We start from the raw sequence: 14,287 nt of genomic DNA, 5'->3' as shown, positions 1-14,287 counted from the left end.
ATATGTGTGCCAGGGGGCCTCGGACCAACCTGAGTATGCTGCCTGATTGGTGGCACAGCCTCTGGGTTTTGTTGAGAATTGTCATGGAGTGAAAGCCTCAGTACTTCATAAATATAGAGAGTATAAGCACTGTGAGATATGTAGCCACACATTGGAGGGGGAAAGTAATACACTTTGAGAAGGCAGGAAAACATTGTCTTAATATACAATTATTCTTCCATCACGTGGCACCAGAATGTGGTTTTGCCATCATTTCAAAAATAAATAAGCTACACTACCTGACTCATTCATACTTTCTTGCTTTTATTTAGTGCAACATTTTGTCAGGGAGATTCTCTGACTGAATACTCCATTCACTCACAGAAACCCTTCAAGTAGGTCAATTCCATTAGACACATTTGATTAACTTTCTATTTTCTCTCACATTGGAATTGCTCCAAAATCCATGAACAATAATTGCAATTATCTAAAAAAATCATGTTAGTCACATTTAAAATATAATCTAATGTTACCATGCTTCAATTTATTTTAAATTATTCTAGTCATATTCAGATGAATTGGAGACTACAGCAAAGCATTTTTGTATAATTCCCTGTCATCTGTTTTATTCTTTAAAGATAATTCTAACTTATCTTTAGCTTCCTAGACTCCTGTCTGAATAATTACCATCCCTTTAACTTCATTTCAGAGGTCATATTTTAATCCTTTGATCATTTATGGGACTCCTTTTTTCAATCTTCTCTACTTCTCTCTTAGGGTGCAAGGCCACCACTAAATGTAGTTTACATGAAAGGTTTTAGCTGTGCTGAAATGGAGAGTATAATAAGAGATTTATCTCATGGTATCAACACATTCTTCTTCGCACTATGAATCTTAGTATTGGGCTTTTTTAATAAGTAAAGAATTACATTGTGCACTCGTGTTCATCTTGCGAGTTCATCTTGTTACCCACTGCAAATGAATAGCTCCCACTGTGATTAGCAAGTGAGGAAGCAAAGATGTCACTTCATAGGATAAAATATGAATCATATATTCACAATAGAAGAGTCATGAAAATCGGGCAACCTACCTCGATAACGAAATGACTATCAATTATAGTTTTCTGGCCATATTATCTACTGTGCGCATAGTATGAGATTCATTTTATCTTCTATCATTGCGAATGAGAGGTCTGGGAAACCCCAGTGCAGAGCGGAGAGTGGTGGGTGAATTAATTTAAAACTAAACTATACGATTCTATTGCAATAAATGTGACAGAGTGATTTTTAATATCCCAAATACATTAAAGCTGAAAACAATATTTCAGAATAATGCTATTTATAATTTTCTTTGCACCCAATAGTTTAAGCTCATATGATTTTTTTTCAAAAACTTATCATGAATGCATTCTCCAACAGTCATGATAAATGATCAGAAAACTATACAAAAATTATGAAGTAAGATTTTCATTAGATATCCTTTGCAACATTAGATTTTGAAATTATTGCAAGGACAAAAATATGCATAGATATGCTAGATGTCAGGAAACTTATACCCGCCCACTCAAAAGAAAGAATTTCATTCATTATAGTCATACAAAATCCAAAACAGGAAAACTGACCTTAGTACAACAAATTTCTAACTGAATTAAGTAGTTTCACAGTCTTGTGTGATTCTGAACAAAAGTTTGTTTGAAATTTTATCAAGTATAGGTTGAGGGAGCATTGTATGGAACATGTGGCACTATTAAGAATCTTAATTGTAGTTTGCCAAAATTAGTTTTTCCAGTTCCTCTATATGTACATTTCTCTCTACCTTCTCTTTCCAAACCAATATTAATCAATTATTATTCATGTCATACATTATGCTCTTTTATAAATATTGTGAAAATCAATTCATATTGTATTATACCCATAGACCTTTTGAAAGTAAAAATGACATAAATTCAATCCCCTGCCCAAGTAATATACAAAATATCTAAAATATAAGTATGTATTAACACTGTTAGACGCAACTAAAGTCCAGCAGCAATATTTTATAATAGAGTAACAGGCAAGCTGAAAACATGACACACAGTAAGAATAATTTATAAAACAAAGTATTAAATTAATAGTATCAGAAATTTTGTTTTATGACTGATTTTATATATACTGAGGAAATGCTCTCATTTGGGACGTTACTTAAAGCACAATAACAAAGGAATCATTGATGTTGATAATTTAGACAATAAGTTATTTTACAATATTTTAAATAAAAAATAGGAAACTTAAAATATCACTCAGCTCATAAGGTTATCTTCTTATATAATTTTAAAACAGTTAGAGGAGGTAAATTATTGAACTGCCAAATAAACCCCAGTGTAATATTGAGATATCTAAATATTAAATTATATATAAAGTATTAAAGAATTGCTTTTTTGGACAATTCTGAAAAAGTTATATAATTTCCTTAAGAATTGAAATACATCCATTCAGGCTTTGGCATGAAACATTTGCATTGGTGACAGCGAAATAAAAGTTAAACTTCAAAAATATGTATTTAATCCCAAACTAAATGTGTTATACAAATATATGTAAATAAGTGAAGCTTTCCTCTCTCACAAAATGTGACTGAGCCTATGTTATCAAGAATTAAGCTGTTCATCTTGGCCATCTAGTAAGGAAACTGGAAATAACTGAGACAGTAAATGTTAATAGAAAAGTATAAATAAAATTATTATTAATTATTTTTAAATTTGAAAAATTATTAATTTTACAATTGCTTTCCATTTATGGTTTCTCAATTACATTATTATAAAATATATTATAAAATATATTCATTTCTCCAATTTACCTCTCTCTACTTCTCAGAAAAATGGTGGCCTCTCATTTTTACCAACCTGCCTTGACATCTCAAATTTTAATAAGACTAGGTGCATACTCTCCAATTGCGGTTAAAGTAGGCAGCCTAGTTTGAGGAAAGTGATCCAAATGTAACCAGAGACAGCCCTACTCACACGAAGACCCAGCTGTACAACTGATACATGTATACAGAAGTCTTAGGTCCAGTCAGTGTATATTCTCTAGTTGGTAGTTCCGTTGCTATGAGACCTTGTGGGTCCAGCCTAGTGAATATTTTTATATTTTAGGGTTTCTTGTGGTTTCACTGGGGCGCTGACTTCTTTAATCCTCCATTCCCTACTTCTGTATGATTCCCAAGTTTCACTTAATGTTTGGCTTTGAGTGTCTCCATCAGTTTCCATCAGGTACAGAATGACACCTCTCTGAAGACAGTTATACTAAGCCACTGTTTGTTCGTAGTAGAATATCTACAATTGTGTAGGAGTTTGTTCCCTCTCAACAGCATGAGTCGCAAGCTAATGCAGTTCTCAGCTTAGTAGGCCTTTCCCTCAAATTATGATACATCTTTAATACTTGTACATCTTGCAGCGCAAGACAAATTTTGTGGCTATAATGGTTTCCCAATCCCTCTATTGAAAGTCTGGCCTGGTTATAGGGGATGACTGGTTCAGGCTGCATCTCATTTGCTAGGAGTCTTACCAAAGATCACTTTCATAGTTTTCTAGGCATTTCCATTGTGCTAGGTTTCTAGTTTGCTTCAGAAATGCCCTCCTGGACAGTCTAGTTTTCTCTCACAACATTCCCTCCCTCCATCCTCCAGTTATGTCAGCACTCCTGTTCCCATCCACAACTCCTCCCCTGCCAGTCCCCTCCCCTCATCTGCCCTAGATAATATCTAATCTATTACACCTGCACAGTGAGATTCACTCACACTGCCATAGACCTTCCTTGGTACTTAGTTTCTTGGGGCTGTGGTTTGTAATACAGATATTGCTTTATGATCAATGTCTACTTAGAAGTGAGCACCTTTGACAAAGTGGTAACCTTTGACTTTCTGGGTCTGGGTTATCTTTTCTAGTTCCATTATTTTTCTGCAAAAATCATGATGTCATTGTTTTTAATAGCTGAGTAATACTACATTGTGTAAATAAGACCTTTTCATCTACTATTCAGTTGAGGGACATATAAGTTGTTTCCAGTTTCTAAATATTACAAATAAAAATAGTGTTAAAGTAGCGGAATAAGTGTCTTTCCTGGTATGTTAGAGCTTCTTTTGCATATATGCCCAGGAATGGTATAGTTGCATCTTGAGGTAGATCTGTTCCCAACTTTATGAGAAACCACCAAATTGATATCCAGACTGGTTGTACAAGTTTACAGTCCCATCAGCAATGGAGAAGTGTTCCCTTTTTTCCACATGCTTGGTAGCATGTACTATCAGCTGACTTTTTTATCATAGTCATTCTGATATGTGAGATGCATTCATATTTATTTTGACCTGTGTTTTCCCGATGAACATTTCTGTAGGTATTCTGTGGCCATTAAAAATTACTTTTGAATTAGTTTGAAGAATTTTCTCTTTAGATCTGTACTCAATATTTAATTAGGTTATTTTTAAAATTAATGCCAGTTTCTCCAGTTCTTTATATATGTTGGATGTCAGTCCTCTGTCAGATGTGGAGTTGGTAAAAAAATCTTTTTCCCATTTATTCTTTTGATTGTGTCCTTTAACTTACAGAAGTTTTTAAGTACCCTGAGGTCCTACTTATTAATTTTTGTTCTCAATGCCTGAGCTATTAATATTGGGTTCAGGAAATTGTCTTCTGTGTCAATGAGTTCAATTCCCCACATCCCCTCTTATCAGATTTACTGTATTTGGTTTTATGCTGAGGTCTATGATCCACTTGGATTTGAATGTGTGTCGGGTCACATATGGTTCTATTTGCATTCCTTTACATACAGACATCCAGTGAGACCAGCACCATTTTTGAAGAAGGCTGGGGTTGACCCTCAATGGTTTTTCATTGTTGTTTTGTCTTCTTTGTAAAAAATCAAGTGTTCATAACTGTACAGATTTACTTCAGGTTCTTTCATTTGAATATTTTCATGTGAGAACCATGAAGGTTTATTACTACTGCTCTGTAGTAGAGTTTGCAGTCAGGGAAGGTGATGTCTGCAGAAGTTCTTTTATTGTGCGGGATTATTTTAGCTATCTTCGGTTTTTTGTTTGTTTGTTTTTCTATATGAAATTGGGTATTGTTCTTTCAAGGTCTGAAAAGAACTGTATTGGAATTTTGATGGAAATTGCATTGAATCTACAGATTGCTTTCGGTAGGAAGTCCATTTTTGCTATGTTAATCCTACCAATCCATGATCATGGGAGATCTTCTCATCTTCTGATAGCTTTTAAAATTTCTATCTTCAAAGATTTGACCTTCTTGTTATACAGTTCTTTCACTTTCTTGAGTAGAATTACAACAATATATTTTATATTTATTATATTATATAATATATTATAATATACAAAACATTATAATGATGCTTTATACTATATTATAATATAAAATGATCGTAATTATATTATTATATATAAAACATTACATGTTTTAGATTGTATTGTTTAATTTCTTTCTCAGCCCATTTATATTTTGTTTATAAATGCAGTGCTGAATTTTTTTATTAGTTTATTACTTTTGGGAAACCCTGCTACTTAAGGTCACAGTGCACTATTTCTGAATAGATTCTCTGAGCTTGGAGCAAAATGAAGAACTCCTTTTTTCAGCAAGACTTCCCTTTCTTTCATTTTTTCTATGGAGCCATACCGCCACATGCCCTACCTGAAGAAGGTCACATAGTTCGTGGCAAACCTAAAAGTTCACCTAATTCTTTCCCAATAAAATGCTGCCCAGCAAGTTTCTTGGATTCCTGGAATGCTTCTCTATGCAAATGAAGCTTTCTCGGTACTTTAAACTCTAGCCAATGATTTATATTAACCTTGACAACTTCCCACTCTCCAAGATTCATATATAACCTTTGTTCACTTGAAGTTTAGTGCACACAAGTTGTTTCACTGAAGATTATCTAAAGCACCATTTCATTTAATATCTTCTAGGCTAGCTGTTATACTAAAATCCCTGGGGAAGGATTTTTCTGAGTACTTTGGATAGTAAGGCTCAAAGTGATTCTTAACTACTGGGATAATCCCCTCCCCCAAGTGAGACAGAAGAATGGAATTCGATGCAAATGCAAGAGGTTTATTTTTCAGGCCTTTGGGGTTGACCCTCAATCAGCCCCTCATGGTGATTGACTAGAAGATGACTCTGAATGACTATAACAAGCAGTTTTTATACTTTTTAGGGGTACAGGTTACATCAGCAAGGTTACAGTTTAAAATTATTGGTTAAAACATATTGACCTTTGAATCCATTGGCTAGCAAGCATATGACATGCATTTGAACTCCATCTGGGACCAGAGGGTCAGGTGACTACCAGTAAGTACATTCTGTGGTTTTTCAAGATTGACACTGCTCCTCCTGAGAACTGTGTGTGTGGAGAATGGAACTTGGCATAATCTTGACCTGAGACAGTAGGTCTAAGGATGGTGAAAGCCACTAGGGTTCTTCAAGTTCAATGTTCATAATGGAAATTGTTCTGAAATTCTCTTTTGTAGTCAAGTCTTTGTGTAGTTTGCTACCATAGTCGCTGAAACCTCCTAACACGAATATGGTAGTGTTCCTTCTGGTTTTCTTTCTGTTTTGTAAAAAAATTTGAGGAATATTGGAATTAGCTCTCCTTTAAAGGTCTGGTGGAATTATGTACTAAAACCATATGATCCTGGGAATTTTCGGTTGGAAAAATTTTATGACACTCTCTATTTCCTTAACGATTATAGATCTATGTATATTTTTGTCTGATCTAGACAAAATTTGGTAAGTGGTATCTATCAAGAAAACCATTCACTCAAAAATAATCCAATATTGTGGAGCACAGGCTTTTGAAATAAGAACTAATGCTTCTTTGGTGTCAGTTGTTTTGCCTTTCCCCCTTTTCCTTTCTGATTTTGTTAATTTGGAGATTCTATCTCTGCTTTTTAGTTAGTTGACTTGATTTTTCTCAAAGAATAAAATTTTCATTTCATGGACTCTTTATATTGTTTGCTTTGTTTCTATTTTATTGATTTAAGCTTTGAATTTGATTATTTTCTGCCATCTATTTTTCTTGGTTGTGTTTGCTTCTTTTTGTTTTAGAGCTTTCAGTCGTGCTGTTAAGCCACTAGTATGAGATGTTACTAATTTCTTTTTGGGATAATGCTATGAACTTTCTTCTGGTCAATGCTTTCATAGTACCCCTTAATTTTGGGTATGTTGTGCATTAATTTTCTTTCAATTTTAGAAAGTCTTAAATTTCTTCCTTTCTTCCTGGACTAATGGTCATTGTCTAAAGAATTTTTCTCATTCCATGAGATTTTCCAAGAGTCTTTTTGTCATTTTTGTTGTTGCTGAGGTTCACCTTAAATCTATGGTATTCTTTTTTTTTTTTTTTTCCGGAGCTGGGGAAGGAATCCAGTGCCTTGCACTTGCTAGGCAAGCGCTCTACAGCTGAACTAAATCCCCAACCAGTCTATGGTATTCTGATAAGATAAATGGAGATATGTCTTCTCACACCTGTTGACACTTACTTTCTTTTCCAGTATCTAGTCAAATTTGGGGAAGGTTCTATGAGGTACTAAGAAAATAGTATATTCGTATGTGTTTTGGTAAAATGTTTCTGTAGCTATCTGTTAGGTTCATTTGTGTTATAACATGTTGCTTTCATTATTTATCTATTTAGTTTGTATCTGGATGACCTGTTCATTTTGTGGGAATGATGCATTGTGGTAGCCCACTATTAATGTTTGATTTCAATATGTGATTTAATCTTTAGTAATATTTATTTTACAAAGTAGCGTTGCATTTGGGAATAGATATTCACAATTGACACATCATCTTGGTTGAATTTTCGTTTTTATTAGTATATATTATCGATCATCTCTTTTGATTAATTTTGATTGGAATTCTATTTTGTTAGATATTAAAATGGCTACTTCAGCTTGTTTCTTGTTTCTGTTTGCTTGAAAACAGTCATGTACTCTGAGGTATTGTCTATATATGGCATTGAATCATGTTTCTTGTATTCAGCAAAATGATGGGACCTATTTTCTCATCCATTCTTAAACTTTGTGTATTTTTGCTGGAGACTCTAATTTAGAGAGATACTAAAGACCAAATATTGTTAATTCCTGGGATTAGAACGACAAAACATTAGATTGTATATTGTGAGACTTTTTCCTCAATAAATTCAGCAACAACAATCCAAATTTCCCAAATTTACATTACCTCAAAACTATGTGTTTATCCCTTTTAACTGTGGCTATAGCCACAAGAATATCAGAAAGATAAATAAAATTGTTGGAAAAAATCAATTTTCACAGTGAATTTTCTTAAGAAAATATAGAGCAAAATCATTGTAAATATAACTTTCTTAAACATAGATGGCATGCACTATTATTTACATTATGAAATACACAGTAGAAATGTAAACAATTTAGCTTCAGAATATTACTGTATAACAAAATATGATATTACATTCATATTTTTCTCTTTCAACTTTTAAATGTCATTCAAACACAAAATGTCTCATTGAAAAAAAACTAAAGCTAACTTCCAAATGTGTCTCTGAAAATGTCCAGAACCAGCCTTCCAAATGAAGAATGTTATTTCCATTATTGGATTGATTTCCAGACTAGTCCATGATTGAGTTAGAATAACTTGTCACATTAAAGGAAAGAGATGAGTCATTATAATTTCTCTTTTTAAGTTTTTGAAGGCAGTTTCCACAGTCTCCATGTTCTCTGTCCCACAAGATCTAAAAGTTTGAAGCAAGGCAGTTTGTCTAGTCTGGGATATAGGCAAGCAGAGGTGGGCCAGGAACATATGTCCAATACAGCTTTCTATCATCTTTGTCAGGGCACTCAGCAAGCTTATAGGTCAGCATCATCCTTTGTCCCAGCATCAACATGTCTTACCAATCATTCTTGCAGCTACTACACTCCTGCAACATTCTGAGGAAAGAACACAAACATAGTGCTCTGAGCTCACAAGAGGATTTAAATAGGTGTTTTGATGCTCTTATTGATACTATTCAAATTATTGAAGAGGAAGTTCAGAGTTTAAGAATGAGAAGCCATCTTGAGCATCATGCTAAATAATGATGGATTTATGTTATTTCTAAAATTTACAATGATAGTCACTATAATGGGGAAACAGTTTAAAGACACTTGTAGGTTGTTTAGCATAACTCCAAGACCTCTTTGGATGTTTTAACTTTGAATAGTGAGATTATGAATTTAAAGAATACTGCTTTGCTGAGCTTTGATGTTGCAGATATTGCTAATAAAATTATTCGTGGCCCGAGGTCAATATTTCCATCTTGGCCAAACATCAAGAATGGCACATATAGATTGATCATGCTTGCCCTCCTTATCCTTGGATACTTTTATTTCTGCCCATTGTGATAAAGCTTTCCTTTAACAACACCAATATGTTGGTGACCAAAATACATGGCTTAATATTAAAAGTGGACCCCCAGATAGATTTATTAATTTAACAAGCTGGCAGTCAGAAACAGGTAAGTTCTGCAAGGAACCTTACCAACCTAAGACATAAGTGCATTGTTTTTGATAATGTATATTCCACGTTGGGTAATGAAGACATTCTTGTCAAGACAACCTAAGAAAGATGTAGTCTTGTTTATGAAATAGAAAAAGAGGAGATGTGGGGAGTTTTGGGGGCCACTTGGCAGAAATTTGACATTGAACCAAGACAAGAAAGGAAAGCTACTCCAGGCAAAAATTAAACATTGGGAAAGAGCAGGAAAGAAAGCTCGGAGAGGAATCTGATTTTAGGCTAGAACAAAGAAGTAGGCTTCAGGGACAAATACGATCTTGGGCTAGGACATCAAAGTAGACTCCAGTATCTTGGTCATCCCGATAAGCCAGTGATCACAGGGCTTTGTTTATTGCCTTGCTTGTTCCATGACTATTTGTGTTTATTGCTTTACTTGTTCCCTTAACCTAGAATTGACCTTATTACTGGCATGTAAATAAAAGCAGACTTGGAAAAAATAAACTTGCCTCAACCTCAAAACTGACTGGGGTAATGCTAAAAAAGAAAAAAAAGAGAGAGAGAAAAACCCAAAAAACAAAAAACAAAAGCAAATCTACAGAGATAGCTGAATGGATAAAGTGTTTTTTATGCAAACATGAAGCAACTGGAAGAAATTGAGTTTATATACACAGTACACACATAAAACCTGATGTAGCATCATAAACTTGTAACAGCAAAACATGATACACAGAGATGGGCAAGTCTTAGATGTTCACTGTCCAACTATTTTATCCAGTGCTTTAAGCCATCATTAAGCGTGAGACTGTGTTTAAAAAAACAAAAAACAAGACAAAGCGAAACAAAAACAAAAACAAATATACAGAACACAATCCAAAAACAGAAAAACGGAATCATTGTCTTCTAGACTTAACAGGACTCCTTTTTTTTTAGATTTTTTTTTATTAACTTGAGTATTTCTTATATACATTTCGAGTGTTATTCCATCTCCCGGTTTCCGGGCAAACATTCCCCTCCACCCTCCCCTTCTTTATGGGTGTTCCCCTCCCCATCCTCCCCCCCTTGTCGCCCTCCCCCCAACAATCTAGTTCACTGGGGGTTCAGTCTTAGCAGGACCCAGGGCTTCCCCTTCCACTGGTGCTCTTACTAGGATATTCATTGCTACCTATGAGGTCAGAGTCCAGGGTCAGTCCATGTATAGTCTTTAGGTAGTGGCTTAGTCCCTGGAAGCTCTGGTTGCTTGGCATTGTTTAACAGGACTCCTAATACTCATGAGTTTCAACATTCTTGAGCTCATGATAGCCTGTTCTAGTTGCCTTTACAAGATCAAGCCAGACAATAATCTAGCATACATGGCAAAGGTGCTCAAGATCTCCATCACTCTCTTATGAAATATGGACTTATAATCTGTCAACTCATACCTATATAGGCATGAACATATGTAAACAAACAGAAACATACAATACAAGCCTAAAAGGGACAGTCAATTGGAGTGAAGAGCAGCCCAAACAGATTATAACAGTCCATATCCTGGGTTATTTGCAAGGAAGTAGACATAATGCATAGTGGGTAGATACCTACCCAGCCTTTGTGGTATTTAAGGCTTATTGTAAAAATCTTCACCAAACCTAGACAATATTGATAAAGCCAAGAAATGCATGCTGACAGGAGCCAGATATAGCTGTCTCCTGAGAGGATCAGCCAGAGCATGACAAATACAGGGGCAAATACTAGCAGCAAACCCTTGAAAGGGGTCTTCGTTGGGGAAGTTAGAGAAAGGTTTGAAGGAGCTGAAGGGGCTTGCAACCCCATAAGAACAACAATACCAACCAACCAGAGCTCCTAGTGGCTAAACCACTAACCAACGTGTACACATGGACTGACCCATGACTTCAGCGGCATATGTAGCAGAGGTTGGCCTTGTTGGGCACCAATGGGAGGAGAAGCCCTTGGTCCTGCCAAGGCTGGAAGCCCCACAGAGGAATGCGAGGGCTGCAAGTGGGGTGGTTAGGGAGGGCGAACACCGTCATAGAAGAAAGGGAAAGGGGGATGGATATGGGGCTTATGAATAGAAAACCGGGAAAGGGAATAACATTTGAAATGTGAGTAAAAACAATCCAAGAAAAAAAATTTTTAAAAAATCTTCAAAACTTAAAAAAAATACAGAATTACCTCATACACAAAATATTCCATAAAATGTAAGTTACAGAAGAAAGTCAATAAAATATTTCAAAGCACTGTTTCATTCTATAGGCTTATTATAAGTTCAAAGCAATAGTTTCATATGACCTTGGTTTGTCGTAGTGCACACCTGTGGCTTCATCCTTGGATCTAACCAAGAAATAATCTTTTTGTTTTTGTTTTTGTATGTTTGTTTTTTATCACAAATTTGTTCCAAGCCTGTTTTTTTTAACCTAGTATAAATATCTTATGGCATGTAAAGATTTACGGGGCTCTATTTGAAGCTTTGTTCTATATAGGGCTTGAAATTACTTGTATAAATTTAGTAATTCTATAAAATCATTAATAATTATGAAGTCATCAATTCATCTGCAAATCATTATTATATGATTATGGAGCAATTCTGCCTAATAGGGTGTGTTGTTGTCCAAGAAACTTTAGGTTATGTAAGAATGACAAAAAAAGGCATATCGGCACCAAGAAAAAATCCCAGAATAAAGTTTTTGGTGACCTAGCATTTCAGATCTCAGCCATTGCAGGCCATGAAAAATGGTGGGCCATTTTCAGGAAAGTCACTTGCAAGTCTTAGCCTTTATAGAAGGCTTCTGAGATGATGCAATCTACATTAAACTATAATATATAACATTAGAATAATTTCAAATCATATTTTAAATTATTTTACATTTATTGAGAAATATGATTGCTTCAACTGTCTAGGCTAAAGGGACAAACACTACGAAATTTATTTAATGTATAGATGTAGAGAATTTATTTTGGAACTGAAATTATAGTATCTGATTTACCACACAAAATCTACTCTCTAAGAGGCAGGCCTTTGGAATCCATCATACAGCTTCAGAAAAGGCAGGACATTGTTCCCTCTGTCTTTTTTTTTTCCTTTTTTAAGGACATGTAAGAAAGAAGCTTTTGCTCTTTGCCTGCTTGTCCTTGTTCTCATTAGCAAGTTTATCACTTTACCGGGACTAGAGTCTACTCCTTCAGGATTACAGAATTACAGTGTATACTGAAGACCAGCAGAGACATCCAGAGTCATGGACAGAACAATTACCAGATTCATGGACTTCCCATTGGTAGATAACCATTGTTTGACTAGCTTGACCACAGCCTACAAACTACTGTAATACGTCCCATATGTATTCATTTTATTAGTTCTGTTCTTCAAGAGATCCCTGACTAATACATCTGGGACAGTTAAACATATGCAGCTGCCCAGAAGAAAGACTTCTTCCTATAGAGAAGCCTATTGTCCAGATAGCTTGGCTTCTTTACCATTTAGAGAAAAGCTTCTCCAGTGGTAGATTTCTGTGTTTTTTTCCCCCTAAAGTTTGTTGGTGTTATTATCCCTTCATCTACTTTCTCTTGTACCCTGTACTCTTCTCCATTGCCCTTGTTTAGTGTTTCCAGTTCCATTGTTCCCTTTCAATACTTCGTATTTATTCCTTCTGTCCCCCTTCCCTTGAATGTACCTCTAATGCCCGTCATTAATAATTGCCTGAGCTTTGTGGGTATTTTTTTCCTCCACCTTTATTACCTTGCGTATTTCTTATTACATTTCAATTGTTATTCTCCTTCCCGGTTTCCAGGCCAACATCCCCCTAACCCCTCCCTTTCTCTATGGGTGTTCCCCTTCCCACCCTCCCCCCATTACCGCCCTCCCTCCAGCAATCACATTCTCTGGGGTTTCATTCTTGGCAGAACCAAGGGCTTCCCCTTCCACTGGTGCTCTTACTAGGCTATTTATTGCTACCTATGCAGTTGGAGTCCAGGGTCAGTCCATGTATAGTCTTTGGTTAGTGGCTTAGTCCCTGGAAGCTCTGGTTGGTTGATATTGTTGCTCATATGGAGTCTCAAGTCCCTTCAAGCTCTTTCAGTCCTTTCTCTGATTCCTTCAACTGGGCCCTGATCTCAGTTCATTGGTTTGTTGCTGGCATTCGCCTACGTATTTGCCATATTCTGGCTGTGTCTCCCAGGAGAGATCTACATCCGGTTCCTGTCAACCTGCACTTCTTTGCTTCATCCATCTTATCTAGTTTGGTGGCTGTATATGTAGGGGCCACATGTGCAGCAGGCTCTGAATGGGTGTTCCTTCTGTGTCTGTCTTAAACTTTGCCACCTTATTCCCTCCCAAGGGTATTCTTGTTCCCCTTTTAAAGAAGGAGTGAAGCATTCGCATTCGTTCCCTCTGTCTTATGAATATTTTTCAATCTCAAATATCCTGGTAGATGGAAAGATAAAAAGACAGCGAAGAAATTCACCACAATCAAAGTGAAAGACAATCTGGCTTTTTATTGTCTTGCATGAGGTACTTCTTATATGGGATTCACAACCTGAGCTTCTGCACTTTTTCCAAAATTAAACAGTAGCCATCTGTACATATGGATAAAGATCCATCTAGTTTATATGCATTGGTTTACGCTCCTGCCTCACTGTGGACTTAGAGTCCTTGTGTCACAATTTTGGCCAATGTGCTATCCTTCTGTTAAGTATAGTCTGTGTTTTCATTATCATTTTTTCTCAAAACGAGAAAATTAAAACTAGTAGTCATGGTTTTTGTTGGTTTTGTCTGAAATTCATTGTTGAAAACAGAAAGATCCTGAGCACTGT

Source organism: Rattus norvegicus, chromosome 11 (genome assembly GCF_036323735.1).
Source record: "Rattus norvegicus strain BN/NHsdMcwi chromosome 11, GRCr8, whole genome shotgun sequence".
NCBI lineage: Eukaryota > Metazoa > Chordata > Mammalia > Rodentia > Muridae > Rattus > Rattus norvegicus.
Note: the sequence above shows the minus strand (reverse complement) of the source record.